This window comes from Abramis brama (assembly GCF_963993115.1).
Source record: "Abramis brama genome assembly, chromosome: 18".
Taxonomy (NCBI): domain Eukaryota; kingdom Metazoa; phylum Chordata; class Actinopteri; order Cypriniformes; family Leuciscidae; genus Abramis; species Abramis brama.
In genome coordinates this window covers 195028-215424 of record NC_139980.1, presented here as the reverse complement: position 1 = coordinate 215424, position 20397 = coordinate 195028, and the positions used below count along the sequence as shown (strand labels likewise).

Sequence of the window (20397 nt, the reverse complement as noted above, 5' to 3'; positions counted from 1 at the left end):
CCAGAGGACTGGCAGTGTCTGAACAATACCTGTTTCTCAGGGAAATCCACCTGCTCTGGCACATTCCTGCGGATCTGGAGGAATGTGGAGTTTACAGTAGCATTTGTTTACGTTTGGTAGAACTGAGAGATTTCAGGATCTGGTTCAGCGGGTCTGTGATCAATCCACCGTCAAACCTGACCAAAGAAACATTTCTGATGAAAGGGGGATCGGGGACATGACAAACCAACCAACTGAAGCTATAGCTATAAAGTAAAAGAAGTGGTGAGAGTGAAATGTAAAGAAGTTTGAGGCACACACAAACACACACACACACACAGAGTTTATGGTGTAATGCAGTATAATGTCCGACATCTTGACCTTTCATGCCATTTAATGTCTCCTGTATAGTGAGATGTTTTATCTGCTAAACCAGTGATGATGAAGAATGATGAAGAAGTGGACTCATGTGTTACACATTATCAACCCCAACCTGGCACTTTAATAATGATAAATGTACATCACTGCTCACATGGTGCCTAACTCAGGTCATTATGGTGCCTTGCGTGAGTTTACAGCGACAGAGGGAGATTTCCAATGACAGATTTATCTCATATATGTCAATATGATATTATACTGACGGAACCTGAACCCAGTTATGATGTACATACAGTATTAAACATCTCAACATGAAACTCTGAATATCAAAACACAATAAAAGAATATTAAGACAGACACCTGAAAACGTTTCACAACTTGTGTCCATCTTCTGTGTATTTATCAAAAGATTCAAGTTGGGAACATTATGATCTTTATGATGGATTTGATTTCTAAAGATATATTTTACAAAACTATTTCAAAACTGTATTTTCTCATTAATATTCTCATGAACTTATAGTACAGTAATAAAAACATTAATATTTCATGGAGACTTTGTGCTCTCTGGCTTCAGAATAGGGATTTTTTTACTTCCAGTTCTTTAAAACCAGAAACAGAGAATGTAGTAAAACGGGATGAACGTGATTCTTCAGTAAACACTGAGTGTAAGTAGAGCAGCATTTAATCATAGCCAACTTAAAAGTTTTTGGTACGTATCCTAGAGACAAAGACGAATTAATGATATTAAGAAGAGGATCTATGACCTCTGGAAGCATCTCTTTCAGTAGCTTAGTCGGTATAGGGTCTAGCATACATGTTGTCGATTTAGATGATTTAACGAGTTTAGCGAATTCTTCCTCTCCTATAGCAACAAATGAATCAAAGTTTTCCTCAGGGAGACTACAATGCACTGCCTGATGCGATACTGTAGTAGACGGTTGCATAGTTATAATTTTGTCCCTGATATTATTATCTTATAAGTGAGGAAGTTAATAAAGTCATTACTGCTGTGTTGCTTGGAAACTTCGGTGCTTGAAGCTTTCTTTTTTGTTAGTTTAGCCACTGTTTCAAATAAATACCTAGGATCATGTTTATTTTCTTCTAATAGGGTTGTAAAATAAGCAGATCTAGCAGCTTTTAAAGCCTCTCTGTATGCAATCGAGCTCTCCTTCCATAAAATGCGAAATACCTCTAGTTTTGTTTTCTTCCAGTTGCGCTCCATCTCTCTGGCTGCTCTTAAGGGCCGAGTGTGCTCGCTGTACCACGGCGTTGGACTATTTTCTTAATCTTCTTTAAGCGCAAAGGAGCAACAGTGTAACGGTCACCAGCTGGAGTGCCCTTGAGAGCCACCAGAGGGCACTCCACATAAGACTATTATCACTCACAAACTACATTTCCCAATACTCACTGCCCGGACTCATCACTTATCACTGATCACATTCACCTGTACCTCATTCACTGATTGCATTCACCTGTCTCATCCTGTTAGTCTGTCTATTTATACCATGTTCATTCATTCACTCACCGCGAAGTCTTGTTTGTGTCACACTGCATTTCTGAGCGTTTCCCTGGTTTTCTTGTTTCTTGGTTTTGATATCTTGCCCTGTTCCCTGGATTACTCTCTTGCCTCTGGTCCCTGCCTGTTTGTTTGTTTTGTTTGTTTCTTTGTTTTGACTGCCTGCCTGTGTATGACCCTAGCCTGTACATTGGATTACGCCTCTGGATTGCCCCAGCCAAATAAAGCTGCATTTGGATCTCCTACTTCGTGTCTCTGAGCAGTTTCATGACAGAAGACTTCGCCATACCCAGATCCAGCAGCAATGACAACATGGACCCAGTAACTAGACTCTGCTCCATCTTCCAGGATGGTCGCCCCATAGAGGACTATGTGGGTGAGTTTGTGGCTTGTTGCCACCTGGCCCCGCTGGATGACGGGGAACTCAAGGATTGCTTTTGGATGGGACTGGATCAGGACGTGAGTTTTTATTTGCCTGAGGCTGACCCCAGATGGACTCTGGTTCAATATATAGATTTTGTCTTGCTATTTTGTGGGTCTCCCTTCATAGTGGGCGAGGTTGAGCCCGCACTTCACGTCGCTTCTGCTGATCCAGAGACTGTTCACGTCGCTTCTGCTGATCCAGAGACTGTTCACGTCGCTTCTGCTGATCCAGAGACTGTTCACGTCGCTTCTGCTGATCCAGAGACTGTTCACGTCACTTCTGCCGATCCAGAGCTTCACACCAGTCCAGCCGAGCCTGCACTTCACGCCAGCCCAGAGTCTCCTTCGCCACTGGTCCCGTCCAGTCCAGAGTCTCCTTCACCGCTGGTCCCGCCCAGCTCAAAGCCCTCTTCACCGCTGGTCCCGTCCAGTTCAGACTCCTCTTCACCGCTGGTCCCGTCCAGCCCAGAGCCTTCACCGCTGGTCCCGCCCAGCTCAGAGTCCTCTTCACCGTTGGTCCCGTCCAGCACAGAGCCTTCACCACTGGTCCCGTCCAGCACAGAGCCTTCACCGCTGGTCCCGCCCAGCTCAGAGTCTTCTTCGCCGCTGGTTCCGTCCAGTTCAGAGCTCTCATTGCTGCCCAGCACAGAGCTCTCATCGCTGCCCAGCACAGAGCCCTCATCGCTGCCCAGCTCCAAGCCCTCTTTGCCGCTGGTCCTGCCCAGCTCAAGGCCCTCTTCGCCGCTTGTCCTGCCCAGCTCAAAGCCCTTGCCGCCGCAGGTCCCGTCAAGCTCAGAGCGCGCTGATTCCGATCCAGAGACTGAACTTCCCGTCACTTCTGCCGATCCAGAGACTGAGCTTCCCGTCACTTCTGCCGATCCAGAGCCAGAGCTTCCCGTCACTTCTGCCGATCCAGAGCCAGAGCTTCACGTCAGTCCTGCCGAGCCAGAGCCAGAGCTTCACGTCAGTCCTGCCGAGCCAGAGCTTCACGTCAGTCCTGCCGAGCCAGAGCCAGAGCTTCACGTCAGTCCTGCCGAGCCAGAGCCAGAGCTTCACGTCAGTCCTGCCGAGCCAGAGCCAGAGCTTCACGTCAGTCCTGCCGAGCCAGAGCCAGAGCTTCACGTCAGTCCTGCCGAGCCAGAGCTTCACGTCAGTCCTACCGAGCCAGAGCCAGAGCTTCACGTCAGTCCTGCCGAGCCAGAGCCAGAGCTTCACGTCACGTCTGCCCGTCCAGAGTCTCGTCCCTCCGAGACTGAAATTGTTCCTGAGCCTGAATCTGATACTGATCCTGAGCCTGAATCTGTTCCTCTTCCTGCGCCTGTGTCTTCGGACAAGATGGCCGACTCCACGCCTGTGTCTTCGGACAAAATGGCCGACTCCACGCCTGTGTCTTCGGACAAGATGGCCGACTCCACGCCTGTGTCTTCGGACAAGATGGCCGACTCCACGCCTGTGTCTTCGGACAAAATGGCCGACTCCACGCCTGTGTCGTCGGACAAGATGGCTGACTCCACGCCTGTGTCTTCGGACAAGATGGCCGACTCCACGCCTGTGTCTTCGGACAAGATGGCCGAATCCACGCCAGTGTCTCCAGACAAGATGGCCGCCGCCGAGCCAGTGTCTCTGGACAAGATGGCCTCCACCGATCCAGTGTCTGTTCAAGTCACGTCTGCCGAGCCAGTGTCTCCGGACAAGATGGCCGCCGCCAAACCAGTGTCTCCAGACAAGATGGCCGCCACCGAGCCAGTGTCTCTGGACAAAATGGCCGCTGCCACGTCGACTGAGCCCTCAGCAGAGATAGCCGCCGACATGCCTGAACCTGAGCCCTCAACAGAGATGGCCGCTGTCACGCTGTCTGTTCCTGTCCTTGAGCCGGTCCCTGTGTCTGTTCCTGTCCCTGTGTCTGTTCCTGTTCCTGAGCCGGTGTCTGTTCCTGTGCCCTGGCCGCCTGAAGGGTCGTCTCCGCCCTGGCCGCCTGAAGGGTCGTCTCCGCCCTGGCCGCCTGAAGGGTCGTCTCCGCCCTGGCCGCCTGAAGGGTCGTCTCCGCCCTGGCCGCCTGAAGGGTCGTCTCCTCCCTGGCCGCCTGAAGGGTCGTCTCCGCCCTGGCCGCCTGCACAGCCTGCTCCGCCCTGGCCGCCTGCACAGCCTGCTCCGCCCTGGCCGCCTGCACAGCCTGCTCCGCCCTGGCCGCCTGCACAGCCTGCTCCGCCCTGGCCTCCCGCCCTGCCGGAGTCTTCAGGTCCTCTTCCACTGCACGGGCCTGGCCCTCCATCCCGCCCCCGGGTCCGCCTCCGCTCCACCTCCCTCCTGGACAGTTTTAGGAGCGTCTGGAATCCGCTCCTTAAAGGGGGGGCTATGTAACGGTCACCAGCTGGAGTGCCCTTGAGAGCCACCAGAGGGCACTCCACATAAGACTATTATCACTCACAAACTACATTTCCCAATACTCACTGCCCGGACTCATCACTTATCACTGATCACATTCACCTGTACCTCATTCACTGATTGCATTCACCTGTCTCATCCTGTTAGTCTGTCTATTTATACCATGTTCATTCATTCACTCACCGCGAAGTCTTGTTTGTGTCACACTGCATTTCTGAGCGTTTCCCTGGTTTTCTTGTTTCTTGGTTTTGATATCTTGCCCTGTTCCCTGGATTACTCTCTTGCCTCTGGTCCCTGCCTGTTTGTTTGTTTTGTTTGTTTCTTTGTTTTGACTGCCTGCCTGTGTATGACCCTAGCCTGTACATTGGATTACGCCTCTGGATTGCCCCAGCCAAATAAAGCTGCATTTGGATCTCCTACTTCGTGTCTCTGAGCAGTTTCATGACAAACAGTGTCTAAAGTGCTGGAAAAGAGAGAGTTAAAAGTTTCTGTTGCAATATCTAGTTCTTCAAAGTTATCTGGGATGCTGAGATGATGAAACTGATCAGGAATTAATAAGCAATCTTTAGTGGCAGAAGTGATAGGTCTAACATATTTATAACACGGAGTCGGCTTTGCAGCCTTGGCTAAATGTAATTTACATGAGACTAAATAATGGCTAGATCACCTGCTCTCGTCCTCACTCTGGAAGAGTACAGGTCCTGGAGGGTGGGCAGGGGGGCACCAATAATCCTCTCCGCAGTCCGGACTTGGACTTCCAAGTGAAAACCAATATGAAAACATATTTGTTTATGTAAAGCTGTCATAAAGAAATCTCAAACAATGTCATATTTGCATAAAAATTTAATAATTGAGCGAATGACACTTAATGACAGTTGTCATAAACATGCATAAAACCTCCTTCATATTCATGACGTGACATGACATGATTATGAAGCTGTCATGTCAGTCTTATGCACACCCCTTCAAGTAAAAGTACCTTATTTTTTAGGATTCTTTGAAAGCTTTGTATTTCAGATAAATGCTGCTCTTTTGAACCTTCTATTCATCAGAGAATCCTGGGGAAAGTGAGCATATTCAGCATAAGAGAATTATTATTATTATTATTTTGACATATCCCAGTCTGAACTGTAGTACTGTAAGACGTTGAATATTAACACCTGACCACTCCTGTGGGTTTGCTACTGTTACAGTTAAAAACCGTAGAAGGGTAAAACATGACATTGGTATGATGTAAGCAACACAGCTACAAGTAATAACATTGATAATGTGTGTGTGAATTATCAAGAACTGGCAATAGTCAATCGTATTGGTGGCACCGAGGGGGCCGGCCCTGATCATGAGCATTATAATGTTTTAATGGATGTCATAACATGACCAGACCTATGAAACCACAGGATCGTACCTTCATGCTGGCGAGAGCTGTAGAAAAATACAAACCAGAAGACAGAAGAGAACAAGCTCAGCCAACAGTCCAGCACATATTTATATAGAGAGATATACAGGCATCTAGTGGCTACACACTGGTATTACAGATAGTTTACCTTTACTTCTTTCCAACAGACTATGGTCATATTCACACATCACTGCAGTTTTTAAACCAAAAACATATTTTTATGACCTTTTTCAGTTAACTATCCTTTTTACTTAATTTTGTTGATTTCATTTTTATAAATAACAATCGAGCCACATGCTAAGATGGCTTTGTGATCTAAATTCTGCATAAATATGCAATGCTGCATAAAAGACAGAAAACTGGCCTGTGCAAAATGGTTTATAAAGTCCACACTTTATTCATAAACTGGCAGCCTGTCTATAATAATGAAAGCACCACCCTAGTAACATTTTACATTGTTTTCTAGATATTGGTGTTTAGTTTTTGCCTTTTGCTGCCCATCTTGATGACACTCCTTGGTAGAAGACACACTGTATCTCAAAGGGTCCTTCCAGGTTACATAAATTGACAAATAAATACATATTGTTACATCACTAACAATCCCAATTAAAGACTGCCACCTGTTCTTTTGCCTTGTTACATTCTGGACGTCAACTGCTGCTTTATTTGGAAGGGCACACAGTCTTTATAATCACAGGCAAGATCTGGTCTGCTTTCAGACAGATAGAGCAGAGCCAGACTGAAGTAAAGTTAGAAAAAGATAATGATCGACAAAAACTTTTGTACATTGATTTTGTGTTCTCCATCAAATATTATTTTACATAAATGTTCTTGCAGGTTTCCAGGTTCCTGATCCAGCAAGAGGCCCTGGGGGAAGTTCTGCTGTGGGTCGGAGCGTTCATAACCAACGCATCGAGAGACTCTGGGCTGAACTGACGGAGTTCTGGCTTATCACCACAAAGATCTATTTCAGTTTGATGGTATTGAGCAGAACATCTTGGTTAAATCACACTTGCAAATGCTGTTAATTTGAGTTTCTAGAAATAGGAGATACATTGTTTAATTCATTTAATTTGGCTAAATGTTTTGTAATCTTTAGCAGTGAGTGAAAAGAAAATGCTTCAGGTTTATGATCTGGTGTTTTCAGCCGTGTAAACTAGTTGTGAATTATGAGGAACAATAAATAAAATGCCTATCGGCAATGCTGCTGAACATTTGCTGTAATGAAAAACAAATGGATGTTTCTATTAACAATCCAAACAATGCAAATACATTTTTCAACAGATTTTGTTCAAAACTTAAAATCAGTGATATTAACATGACCGATAACGTGATCAATGAAAACACTGGGAAATATTGATCTTGCAGACTGTACAGTTGGTAAGCGACAAATACAACTTTAATTTCAAGCTCAACAATATCTGTGGTTATAAAATAAAAAATAAACACTAGCAATTAGTGTTCTTGAAAGTCACAAGGTTATCTTCAAGGTCAACCACATCTGTGAGAGGTTTCATTTGTAAGCATGCTCTAAGGGGAAAAGAAATTACCCATGTGTCTCAAAATGTGTAAAAAACAATACCAAAATTATGGCTGTCGTACTTCCTTGAAAGTCAAACCATTTTTCTTCACATTCGACTCTATCGGCAAGATCGTGAAACAACTATTTGAAGAAAACAGAAGATGTGGGGTTACATTCAGGCAAAACCAAAACCAGGGGAATTCCTGATACCAAACACATTTTCTCACAGAAGGACTCGTAGGTTTTAGGGAATGTAGGGAGTGTGTTATGTTCTCCCAGGTGCCAGAGGAAGGGCACAGTCCTCAAGGAAGGGCATGGATGGTTCGGGCTGGAACATAATTTGTTCCATTAGTGAACACTAGAATATCCTCTAGCGACACACATGCCAGTGACACTGTTGAGGTAATGCACAATGTTTCAATAGTATATATGGTACATTGTTTAATGTAGATCTGTGAGTATAAAAGTAAACTAAATATAATATATTATACATGGAATACTTGCTCTGGCAATCATGCAACTGTTCTGCATTCCATGTTGAACAGAGTACAAGAACAAAGACAACGAAATGCAGTTTGCGTCTGACCAGAAGAGCAAAAAGAGCAGATAAGTGCAATGTGAATATATATATATATATATATATATATATATATATAATAAATATGGCTGTTATATGAGCAATGTATGACCAACATGTACAGATATGTGCAATGTAGTAGCAGCAACATTATAATAGTAGTAAGAATAATACTGATATATGCAGTGTATTAGCAGAATATATTATCAGAAAAACAGAATAAATATTCAGTATGAACCATATAGACAGATATGTACAGTATGTACAGCTGTGTGCAGTGTGGTAACAGTGCTAAAATAGATATAGATAATATAGATAATAGATAGTGATATAGATATAGATCATATATAATATAGCATAGCACTACATCTGAAAATATTCAAATATAATGTTCAAATTTTTATTTTTATTTTATTTTCACAGCATAAGCACAGAGAGCCAGACGCCTGCTGGTCTAGGTGTGGGTCAGCAGTCGGGTCAGGAACCGTGGTCTCCACTGTCCAACACGGGCCGTTCTCCTACTGGCCAACTGTTGAACTCAGTTATTTACATTTTTATTTCATGATGCTATGATGAATAGAAAGTTCAAAAGAACAGCATTTATCTGAAATCTAAAGCTTTTGTAACATTAAGCGCTACCGTTCAAAAGTTTGGGGTCAGTAAGAATTTTAATTTTATTTTGGGGGGAAAGAAATAAAATAAATCAATACTTTTATTCATCAAGGATGAGTTAAACTGATCAAAAGTTACAGTGAAGACTAGTGTTGTAGTACTCGAGACCGGTCTTGAACACTTTTTAAAGGTCTTGGTCTCGTCTCGGAATCGACCGCATTTTTACTCGGTCTCGTCTCGGTCTCAGACGAAGAGGACTCGGGATTTCAAGACCACAACTGAGGCATATCACAAAATTATTTGATAACATCATTACTGTGTGATTAGACGTTAAACTTCCGACCAAGAGCTTGACTCGTCTAATTTTAAATGTTTTTCGGTTTTACTGATTGTTTACGGTGGAAATCCCCGCCCACACACTCCACGCGTGAAATGAATGCGGGAGACAGGAGAGCCAGCTGTGTGAGATGTTGTCAGCCAAATCCAGGGCTGCTGACTCTCAAGCATTTAGAGACTCACGCAATTTACACTTTTCACACGCTTTCATGCCACACATCCATTTTCTCATGAACAGAAAAATCGCGAGGCAAAGAGGACACGGAGACCGACAGACAAAACAGAGCAGGTTAGGCTACTTATGATAACGTTATATAAAAAAACAGCTCTCAGGTTCTGTCTATTCTATTATGAAATTCAAACAATATGGGTCAATGACGTGACGCCTAAATTTTCTGTCCGATTGCATTTTTTCAGGCAAAAATGGGTTTAAATGCATAAAAAGATACTGTATATTTATAGTACCTCTCCCATGTATGTACTCACTTTAACTTTTAAAAAACCTTTACTTATTTGTTATTTTTTTTGTTATTTAAAGTGTCAAAACATCATGTGGTGCGACCGTCCGGCCATAACTTCTGTTTTGAAAACGTCTTTGAAATTACTCTGAATTTATTCAAATTTATTTTCTGCACTATTTGGCATGATTTCCAAAATGTTTTGTAATCCTTTAAAAAAATTCAAAGCATTTGTATTTATATTTCCATCATAATATACAAACAAACTTTGTCCGATGATGTCCATTTTATGAAATATCATGTGGTGCGACCATCAAGGAACTACCATTTTGGGACTTATATGTTGAAAACTATTCAAACACAGGAAGTTACATCATAAACCAATATACCAAGGACCCATGGAAGCAGCAAGCAGGTTTGTAATTCTCTCAAATTGGAAAAAAAATAAACCTTTGTAATGGTTGGTATGTAGTTGCCACATTTGGATGTCATGTGGTATGACCTCAAAAAAAATGTAATATTAAAGTTATTTCTACAAATATATATTTTTATTATAAATTTCATAGTGACCTTTTTTGGCAAGCTAGCTTGTTTTGTTTAGGTGGCCAATTCTGTGCCTGTAAATTATGACTGAATTTGAAAATATCATGCAGACTGTTTTCCATGATAGATATATGTCCTAGATTGGCAGTTTTATGCTTTTATATTCAATTGACGGTTTATATAAAAAAAGTACTTTACTTTAGTATCATTTGGAATAGATTTTTATGCAATTTGAGATCTTTTTTATAGATTTCAGACAGTTTGTGTTTACTCTTTGTACAATATGAGAAAAATGCAACAAAAAAAAATTAGAGCATGTAATTTCAGTTTAGTAATAATGCATGTATTAGTAGTGTATTTATTATTGCCTATTTATTTATTTAAAACTATTTTAATCTATTTTACCAGATGCCACTGCCAAGCGAAAAAATTCTAACCCTGCAGCAAGAGCAGAGTACCTTGATAGGAGAAGAGTGAAATATTATTACAGTTTAAAATATCTGTTTTCTATGTGAATATATAGTAAACTGTAATTTATTCCTATGATCAAAGCTGAATTTTCAGCATCGTTACTCCAGTTTTCAGTGTCACATGATCCTTCAGAAATAATTCTAATATGTAACCCTAGACCACAAAACCACTCAATGGGTCAATGTCACATGGGTAAATTTTTTGAAATTGAGATTTATACATCATATGAAAGCTGAATAAATAAGCTTTCCATTGATGTATGATTTGTTAAGATAGAACAATATTTGGCCGATACAACTGAAAATCTGGAATCTGAGGGTGCTACAAAATCGAAACATTGAGAAAATCGCCTTTAAAGTTGTCCATTTATGTTTGCAATATTGCTATATTCACTCACAAAAATAAATGTTTATAAATTTATGGTAGGACATTTACAAAATATAAAACATGATCTTTATTTAATATCCTAATGATTTTTTGGAATAAAAGAAAAATCGATAATTTTGACCTATACAATGCATTGTTGGCTATTGCCACAAATACCCTGTGCGACTTGTGACTGGTTTTGTGATCCAGGGTCACTAATGATTTGCTGCTCAAGAAACATTTCTGATTATTATCAATGTTCATATTTTTTTTGGAAACTGTGATACATTTTATATGTCAGGATTATTTGATGAATATAAAGTTCAAAAGAACAGCATTTATTTGAAATAGAATCTTTCGGAACATTATAGCCTGCGCCTGAATGTGACACTGAATGTGTCCTTGATTAATAAAGTATTAATTACTTTAAAAAACTATTGACCCCAAATGTTACCTGTATACAATACTTTTATGAAATAATTTATATCTATAACATTATTATTTGTTAGAAAGAAATTCTAAGTCAAGTTAAATTAAATGGTGCACTTGTGTTTGTGAAGTGATTTTTTTTTTTTTATAAAAGTGAGTTTATAAAATGTTTGTGTTCAGGAAAATTCTGTGAAGTTTGTATAAAATCTGGTTTAAATAAAAAAAATTGTATAAAATGTATTGTTCATTGATCTCTTTAAATAGATTTTTTAACTATATAAGGTTTTCATGTCATTTGGAGCGACCACTTATCATGTGTACTATCACTGTATTAAATTTAAAATAAAATATCTTATTTCTGTGGCTGAAATATGAATCACTGATACAGTATGCTTTAGTAAATTATATTTTTAAAACATTTCTATCAGTTTTATGCGATTTACAGGAAAAATAAGTCTGTTAACTGCATTTTAGAAGGCGACTGAAATTGCAGAACAAAAATATGAGATCATTATATACAAAAACTCAAAAGAAATTCAAATACTCTGTTTTTAAACACTTTAATTACTGAGAACATGTAAAAAAAATACATTTATGTTAAGGAAATTAATTAATTTTAAGATAAATCACGGTCGCCCCACATGACATTTTTTAAGCCTATGGACAATTCATCTAGATGAAAAAACACTAAAATCACTTAATTTAAATTTTTTATTTGAATTTATATGTACACAACATTCTTAATGATTGAACAATTGCAATATATATTGTTAATTTTCGTATTTTAAAATTGGCCTGTTGAAAATCCTTATACGTCATTGACCCATATACCATTTTGGCGCTTGTAAATGTGTTATGTTTGGTGCACATAACATTTACCTCAGGAAAGCCCTTAAATGGCCATATAACTGTCACGTAAAATGAGGACAGAAGATGCAAGTGCAAGAATAAAGGTTTATTGAATGAACACGTAGACAGAGATATAAAGCACACAGTTCGATGGTCCCTGGTAGCTCAGGATGGCAGATGGGCAACCCAGATCCCGTGGTGTGAACAGGTGAGATGATATCCTTGAAACGATAAGTTGACGGGAACACCAAACGAGTCCGCAGAGTGAAGAGACGAAACAGGATCCTTGGAAGACGACAGGCAGAACGAACTCGACAGGAACACCACACCGGGAAATCAGGAACACCAACGAAGACTCACTACACAGGGGAAAATCCCACAACGATCTGACAAACACAAGACGAAAGACAATGAGCTTAAATAGAGATCGCTGATCAGAATCAGCTGGCGCTGATGACAATCAGCGGCTGATCAGCGACCGTGCCCACACACACACACACACACACACAACACAAACACAGCGCGAGAAAGAGTCAGTGAATTCATGAACCGTGACATTACCCCTCCACCTAGGAGCGCCCCCTGGCGCTCCCAGGAGGACCTACCTGTTGATTGTAATCATCAATAAGGGAGTGATCCAGAATGTCTCTAGCAGGAACCCAACTTCTCTGTTCTCTGCTCCGCGTCCCCTCCTTCTCGAGTCCAGAATACGATTTACCGAATACGTAGGTTCCCCATCTACGAGTCGCGGCGGTGGGGGAACCGGGACTGGCGGATTAAGATGAGAACGAAAAACAGGCTTTAATTTGGAAACATGAAAGGCGGGATGAATTCTCCTGTACGCTGGAGGAAGTTTGAGGCGGACTGTCACCGGACTAATGATCTTGGTGACAGTGAATGGGCCAATGAATTTAGGAGCAAGTTTATTAGACACGGAGCGGAGCGGAATATTTCTAGTAGAAAGCCACACTTTTTGACCCACAACGTATACGGGAGGCCTAGACCGGTGGCGATCGGCCTTAGCCTTGGTGCGTGCCCTCACCTGGAGCAGAGTCTCACGGGCTCTGGTCCATGTGCGACAGCACCTCTGGACGAAGGCGTGAGCGGAGGGGACCGCGACTTCGGATTCCAGGCTAGAAAAAACTGGTGGCTGGTACCCTAAGCTACACTGAAACGGAGATAGGCCCGTGGATGACACTGGTAACGAGTTATGGGCGTACTCCACCAATGAAAGTTGCTGACTCCAGGAGGAAGGATTCTTGGACACCAAACATCGCAACATTCTCTCAAGATCTTGGTTGGCCCTCTCGGTTTGCCCATTGCTTTGGGGATGGTAACCCGAAGACAGACTGACAGTCGCGCCCAGTAATCTACAAAACTCCTGCCAAAATTTGGACACAAATTGGGACCCTCTGTCAGAAACCACATCAGTCGGGAGGCCATGTAACCGAAAGACGTGATCTATGACAGCCACCGCTGTCTCCTTGGCTGAAGGTAATTTGGGCAAGGGAATGAAATGAGCCGCCTTCGAGAACCGGTCCACTACGGTCAAAACGACCGTCTTACCCTGGGAGGGTGGGAGGGCGGTTATAAAATCTAGCGCTATATGGGACCAGGGTCTCGAAGGGACAGACAACGGTTGGAGTAATCCCTCTGGGGGTCGATTGGAAGTCTTACCAGTGGCACAAACCGAGCAAGCCAAAACAAAACTCCGAATGTCGCGAGCCATTAATGGCCACCAGAATCGTTGCTTGACCAAAAAGCTGGTGCGATTTACACCTGGATGACATGCTACGCTGGAACAGTGACCCCATCGAATAACGTCGGACCGAACCCCCTCTGGCACAAACAAACGACTCGGTGGGCAACCGGGCGGAGGCATTACCCCTTCTAAGGCCGTCTTGACCTTCGATTCGACCTCCCATGTGAGTGTGGAGATAACTACTTTCTCAGGTAAAATGCACTCGGGAGTCACCGGGCGTTCGGATGGATCAAAAATACGAGATAAAGAGTCGGGTTTGATGTTTTTGGAACCCGGGCGGTACGAGAGAACAAAGTCAAAACGTCCGAAAAAAAGTGCCCATCGAGCCTGCCTGGAGTTGAGTCTTTTGGCAGATCTAATATATTCCAGGTTCTTATGATCGGTCCAAACGATAAAAGGTACCCCCGATCCCTCTAACCAATGACACCACTCCTCCAGTGCTAACTTGACTGCCAACAACTCTCTGTTACCAATGTCATAGTTACGTTCGGCAGGAGATAAACGATGGGACAAAAACGCGCAAGGGTGCATCTTGTCATCTGAGGAAGAACGTTGGGATAGAACTGCACCTACCCCCACCTCTGACGCGTCGACCTCCAAAACGAACTGACGTGAAGGATCAGGGGCAATCAGAATGGGAGCAGAACTGAAGCGGCTCTTGAGGTTAGCGAATACAGCCTCGGCTGTATCGGACCACCTGAACGTCATTCTGGGGGAGGTCAAGGCAGTCAGAGGTGCGGCTAGTTGGCTGAAATTGCGAATAAAACGCCGATAGAAATTGGCAAACCCCAGAAACCTCTGTAGGGCCTTACGGGAATCTGGACTTGGCCAATCCATCACAGCCTTAACCTTGTCAGGGTCCATGCGTATTCCCTCAGATGAGATGATGTAGCCTAAAAAAGGAACAGACTGTGCATGAAAAGCGCATTTCTCCGCCTTGACAAAAAGCCCATTCTCTAGCAACCTCTGAAGCACTCGTCTGACGTGCTGAACGTGTTCCTGGAGAGAAGATGAAAAAATCAATATGTCATCCAGGTAAACATATATGAACTGGTCAACCATATCTCTCAGCACGTCATTGACGAGTGCCTGGAAAACTGCTGGGGAGTTGGACAGCCCGAAGGGCATGACCAAATATTCAAAATGGCCCCTGGGGGTATTGAAAGCAGTTTTCCATTCATCCCCCTTCCTGATGCGAACCAAATGATATGCATTGCGTAAGTCCAACTTTGTGAAGACAGAGGCTCCTTGCAACCGCTCGAAGGCTGAAGACATCAACGGCAAAGGCTAAGTATTCTTTACCGTGATGTTGTTCAACCCTCGGTAATCAATACACGGTCGCAGAGATCCATCCTTCTTACCAACAAAGAAGAACCCCGCCCCCGCCGGAGAAGAGGAAGGACGAATGAATTCAGAAGCTAGAGAATCAGAAATGTATTTCTCCATGGCCTCCCTCTCCGGAATAGAAAGAGAGTATAACTTGCCTTTAGGCAGAGACGTACCTGGCATAAGATCTATCGCACAGTCATAGGGACGATGCGGAGGAAGAGAAGCAGCCCGAGACTTACTGAACACTTCCTTCAGGTCGAGGTACTCCGCGGGCACGTTAGACAAATTCACCGACTCCTCCTGCAAAACAGAACTAGACACCGAAGAACAAGCGGACATTAAACAAGACGCATAACACTTAGTGCTCCACGCAGACACTGAATTGTGACCCCAGTCAACCCTGGGATTGTGCTGGGTAAGCCAGGGATGACCGAGGACCACCGGAGCATGAGGAGAGTCCAGGAGTAGAAATGAAAGCTCTTCTGTGTGGTTGCCTGAGGTTATAAGTGTCAGTGAATCAGTGGTGAATGAAATGACAGGTAGTTCTTGTCCGTTGAGTGCATTGACAGAAATCGGGTTAGTGAGTGGTGTTGTAAAGTTTTCTTTGATCGAAGCAGAGACCAGTGAGACAGTTGGGATCGCGTTCAACAGAAGTTATTCTTTATTGAGAACTCCACTTTACGCGGCTGTAGAAACTTCCAACATGATCTAATCTAACATAACTTTACATGGTATCTTATAGGCATTTTAGGAGGAGGGACTTTTGGGGGTGGAGACAAATTCAAACAAAGCATGTAAATGAGTATACAGGTTAAGGTAACACCCTAGACTGAGGGTCTAGCCAATCCTAATTCAATCAGCATAAGGCTCCAAGGGCCATTTGGATCCGAAAGCCATTTGCAGAACAAAAGGTGAGATTCTCAGTGAATCATTCGTGTGCTAATCCCATCAGTTCTGAGTGATACTGGGACTCAAAGAGCCATTAAAGACAATGAGGAGAAAACAGGAAAGGCAACTTTGCTGAGCAGAATCATTATCTTACCCTTAAACACTAAATACAATATTCTTTACCGTGATGTTATGTAAGGAAGCATATTTGAAATAGATTCTTAAATTTGAATCCTTCAGTGGTATGATGGGAATCTGCAGCTTACGTGCCAACAACAAGTCCATGAAATTTCCTTCGGCCCCAGAATCCAGAAGTGCATGACCGTTGTAATACCGGGTTGCCCATAGCAGTCTCACCGGGAGGAGGGTGGAGGAGGTCTTGCTGGTGGAGATCCCGCCCGACAGTAGCCTCCTGCTTACTGCCGAGCTTGATCTTTTACGGGGCAGGTGTTGATGAAATGGCCAGTTCCACTGCAGTATAGGCACAAGCCCCGGGATCTCCGTCGTTCTCTCTCCTCCCGGGAGAGCCGAGCTCTACCCACCTGCATGGGCTCGTGATCGAAGGTGGGGCTGACCGTATCGCTGCCACTGGCTCGAGGTGCTGGGAAGGTCTCTGGAACCAAGGTCCTGCGGAAATGTTGTTCCACTCGCTGTAGTCGAGCATCCACCCGCAGGGCCAACTCGATCAGTCCGTTAAGATCCTTAGGAAGATCCAAGGCGTAAATTTCTCCCTGGATACGGTCAGCCAGCCCATGCAGGAATCTATCCCACTGCGCCTCCTCGTTCCAGTTACACTCCGCGGCGAGGGTACGGAACTCGATCGAGTAATCGGTAACCGATCGGCCTCCCTGGCGAAGATCAGCTAGTTGACGTGCAGCTTCTCTTCCGGCCACCGCTCGATCAAACACCCTCTTTATCTCATCCGCGAGTGACTGGAACGAGGAACAGCATGGATCTCGATTTTCCCACACCGCCGTTCCCCACTGTGATGCACGTCTAGACAGTAGAGTGAGAACCAGAGCCACCTTGGCTTCCTCTGAAGCAAAAGTCTGCGGTTGCAGAGCAAAAAACATGGAACATTTGGTTAGAAATGCTCTACACAGTTGTGGTTCACCATTGTACCTCTCAGGCGCAGGTAGTCTTGGTTCCGGTGGATGGTTAGTCTGCGGCAGCGGGGGTGGCGTTGGCGGTGTGGGTGGCGCAGTGGGAGGCGTGAGATCTTGAATCCGCTGGGTGAACTGGGTGGTTAGTTGGGCCGGTGTGTTGTAATTGGCTAAACTGCGTAGAGCACGTTGTCGGAAACTTCACGCCCATTACCTTTACGGGCGAAAGTTGCATGTGCTCCGGTCAAATGTAAATAATGGTGTCAATACTGCCGTATCAGTTTGAGCCAGAATCAGACCCAGAAAGCGACAACGAAGAGAGTCAAGCACCTCCGCAAACACGGCTCTTACGAAACGTTTCAGAATGGTAATTTTTTATTATTATTATTCTATTCTATTCCATTCTACTATTATTATTATTATGAATTTCGATACGCTGCTACTTGAAAATGCTACTGCCGCTTGTTAGCTTTTTATATACGGTTTTCTCCTGATTAAACAATTAATATAACTGAATACATGACTGAGTAATACCGTTTATTAAAGTTATTGTTTTATCGATATAATGAACAACCGTTTACTAACAAAACTTAGTTTACTCAGTGTATCGTTTTCTTTAGGTGTATATGTGGCAACTGTATTAAAATGCCAACAGAATGTGAAAACATCTGTTGCAAAGAAATACAAAAGGTATTGTAAAATTATATATGCCTATATATTTTATAGCTTTGTGTTATCCTTTTATCATACGCTGTATTAGAATTATGTAAAAAGAAGAAGGGAAGGTCAATGCACAGGAATTACTTATTGTCTAACAAATCTTTTTAGGTTGTGCATCGAATGATGCAGGTTCCGGACCCACCTACATGCATGGTTCTGCATCCAGGTTTCGAACCAAATTGCTTAAATGCATTCACTTTACAAAATATACATAATATTTATAGAGCTGACTATGGAGCAGTGAGACGCAGAACTGAAGAAGAGTACGTTTTTATTTATTGTTCCAAAAGTTTGATGAGTGAAATAACTTTAGTAAAATCAGTTACATAGCAAACAGATATAACAAATAAAAGAAATGTAAGATATTCACAAATAATTATCTTTCTGTTTCAATGTATTTATAAAATCAATATTTTCAAACAACATGTATCATTTTCCTGTAAAATCAAATGTTTCATACACACAACATTGTGATTTCCTGCCATAGGCGTTTTCGTTATCTAGGCTACCGTAGCTTTGTCAGCTGGTGCTGGGCTACCTAGGACGAGATATGAGGGTTGTCATCCCGTCATGTGTTGTTGACCGGATCCGCCAGCAGTTTCCAGATCCAACTGGCCAGTATGTTGGATTCCGCCCCCCCCTTGACTGAAGCGGGACACGTGGCGTGCAATCACATCTTCCTTTGATGGTTTTTCATATTGTGAAGACAGAGGTGGGGGAATGGGGACTGCATGCAGCTCTTCTGTGTATGGTGTTGGGTCCAGAAAGACTTTATTTACCAGCAGACTCATAAGCTCATCGACATAGTCTGTAAGAAGAGATGAAAACCTAAAGTCACTTTATTGTTTTATTTAACTATTGATCAACAATTAACCTTTGCTGTGCAATTTTCATGTGTAATGTTTAGTAATATTTATTTCCTCATTTATTTCTTACATTTATTTAATAGCTTTATATTATTGTAAATAAAAAATGTATTTGTTCATCTTACTGTATGTTGGGTCGGTTTTCACTGGCTTTGCTGTGCATTCCCCCTTTTTGGACTTAGGGAAAATGAATTTGAACACAGCCTGTCCTGCAGTTGTTGTTGCCTGGTGACGGTCAGAATTTTCATTGTAGTGCATGGCTGCGAGATACAACCTGTAAACGGAGAACAACACATAAAATATGGAATATTTGTAGACAGTAAGTTTTTTTTTTTTTGGTAATATTGCTAAATATAGCATTATGCCTTTTACCTGCACAACATCCCTATGAAAGGGAAACCAACGTTCTTTGGGGCGAAACGCAGAATAAGGCTGTGAAATGCCTCAAGTGTCGATGTTTGGAAGTGGTGACTGAGTTTTTCTACATCCTTCAGTACTCTCTTGTTGTATAGTACCTTTCCCAACTTGTGGAGTTCCACTGATCCTGTAGCGGCACAGACATGAAACTATAAAAATGAACTATAAAAATGAACTGTAAATCTGTAGTTATACTTTTTATATAGTCATAACTGATTGGAACCATTTCTTTTGATCCCTGGAAACTCTGTCCGGGTGTTCACACTTAGAGAATAGGGGGTTTTCGTGAACATGCACATTTTGAATGTGGTTCAGCAGGGAGGTCCACTTAGCCAGCTTTTCTGGGCCAGACACAGAGGAAGTCGCACTCCAGTATATGTGATTTTTTATGCTGCGCAACCATGTCTTCAGCACCTTGCAGTCCTTGTTCTGTGACAGTTTGTCTAGTTTCTTTGACAGCCCTATACCAACACATACGTCTGTTGTAAAATCATTACTTTTACATAATCAAATATCAAGTGAAATTTACATTTACAAGCCTGTAATCATTTTTATCAATAATTAATTAAAAAAAAGAATATTTACCTTTCTGAAAGTGCCACACGTCATAGAACTGAGTGATACTGCGTTCTCTCAGAATCTGTGGATGTTTATCGGTTATTAGGTAGTCAACAGCTAAACCATTAGACTCCAGTTTATCCAGGCAACGCTTTAATCCCTCCTTTTCCATTTGGTAACTGCCTCCCACCTCGTTGCTCTATTTTGAGGAATAGCATATTTAAAATATGTAAATGTCAACAGCAACAGATAGCATAAACTGACAACATGATTATAGATATGTAGTACTTACTAACCTGAATTAGTTGAAGATCCAGAATTTTGTTGGTTTCCACATGCATCAAAGTGTAGCTACCGAATTTGGCCGAGTGTCCTATGGCACACATTATCCAAAGTAGACCATAAATGATACCACTAATACATTTTTTTTACAACTACAATGCTTTCTAAATAAACTTACTACATATTAATATTGTTGTAAGCATACCTGGTGTGTCAGCACGCATATCTCCAG

At 42.6% G+C, this 20397-nt stretch overlaps 1 protein-coding gene across 1 annotated transcript in view; it reads left to right on the top strand.

The window, feature by feature from the left end:
* The window catches only part of rpf2 (ribosome production factor 2 homolog), a 223885-nt gene that overhangs the window by 124626 nt on the left and 78862 nt on the right, over positions 1-20397 (top strand). The gene's annotated exons all lie outside the window — the stretch shown is intronic.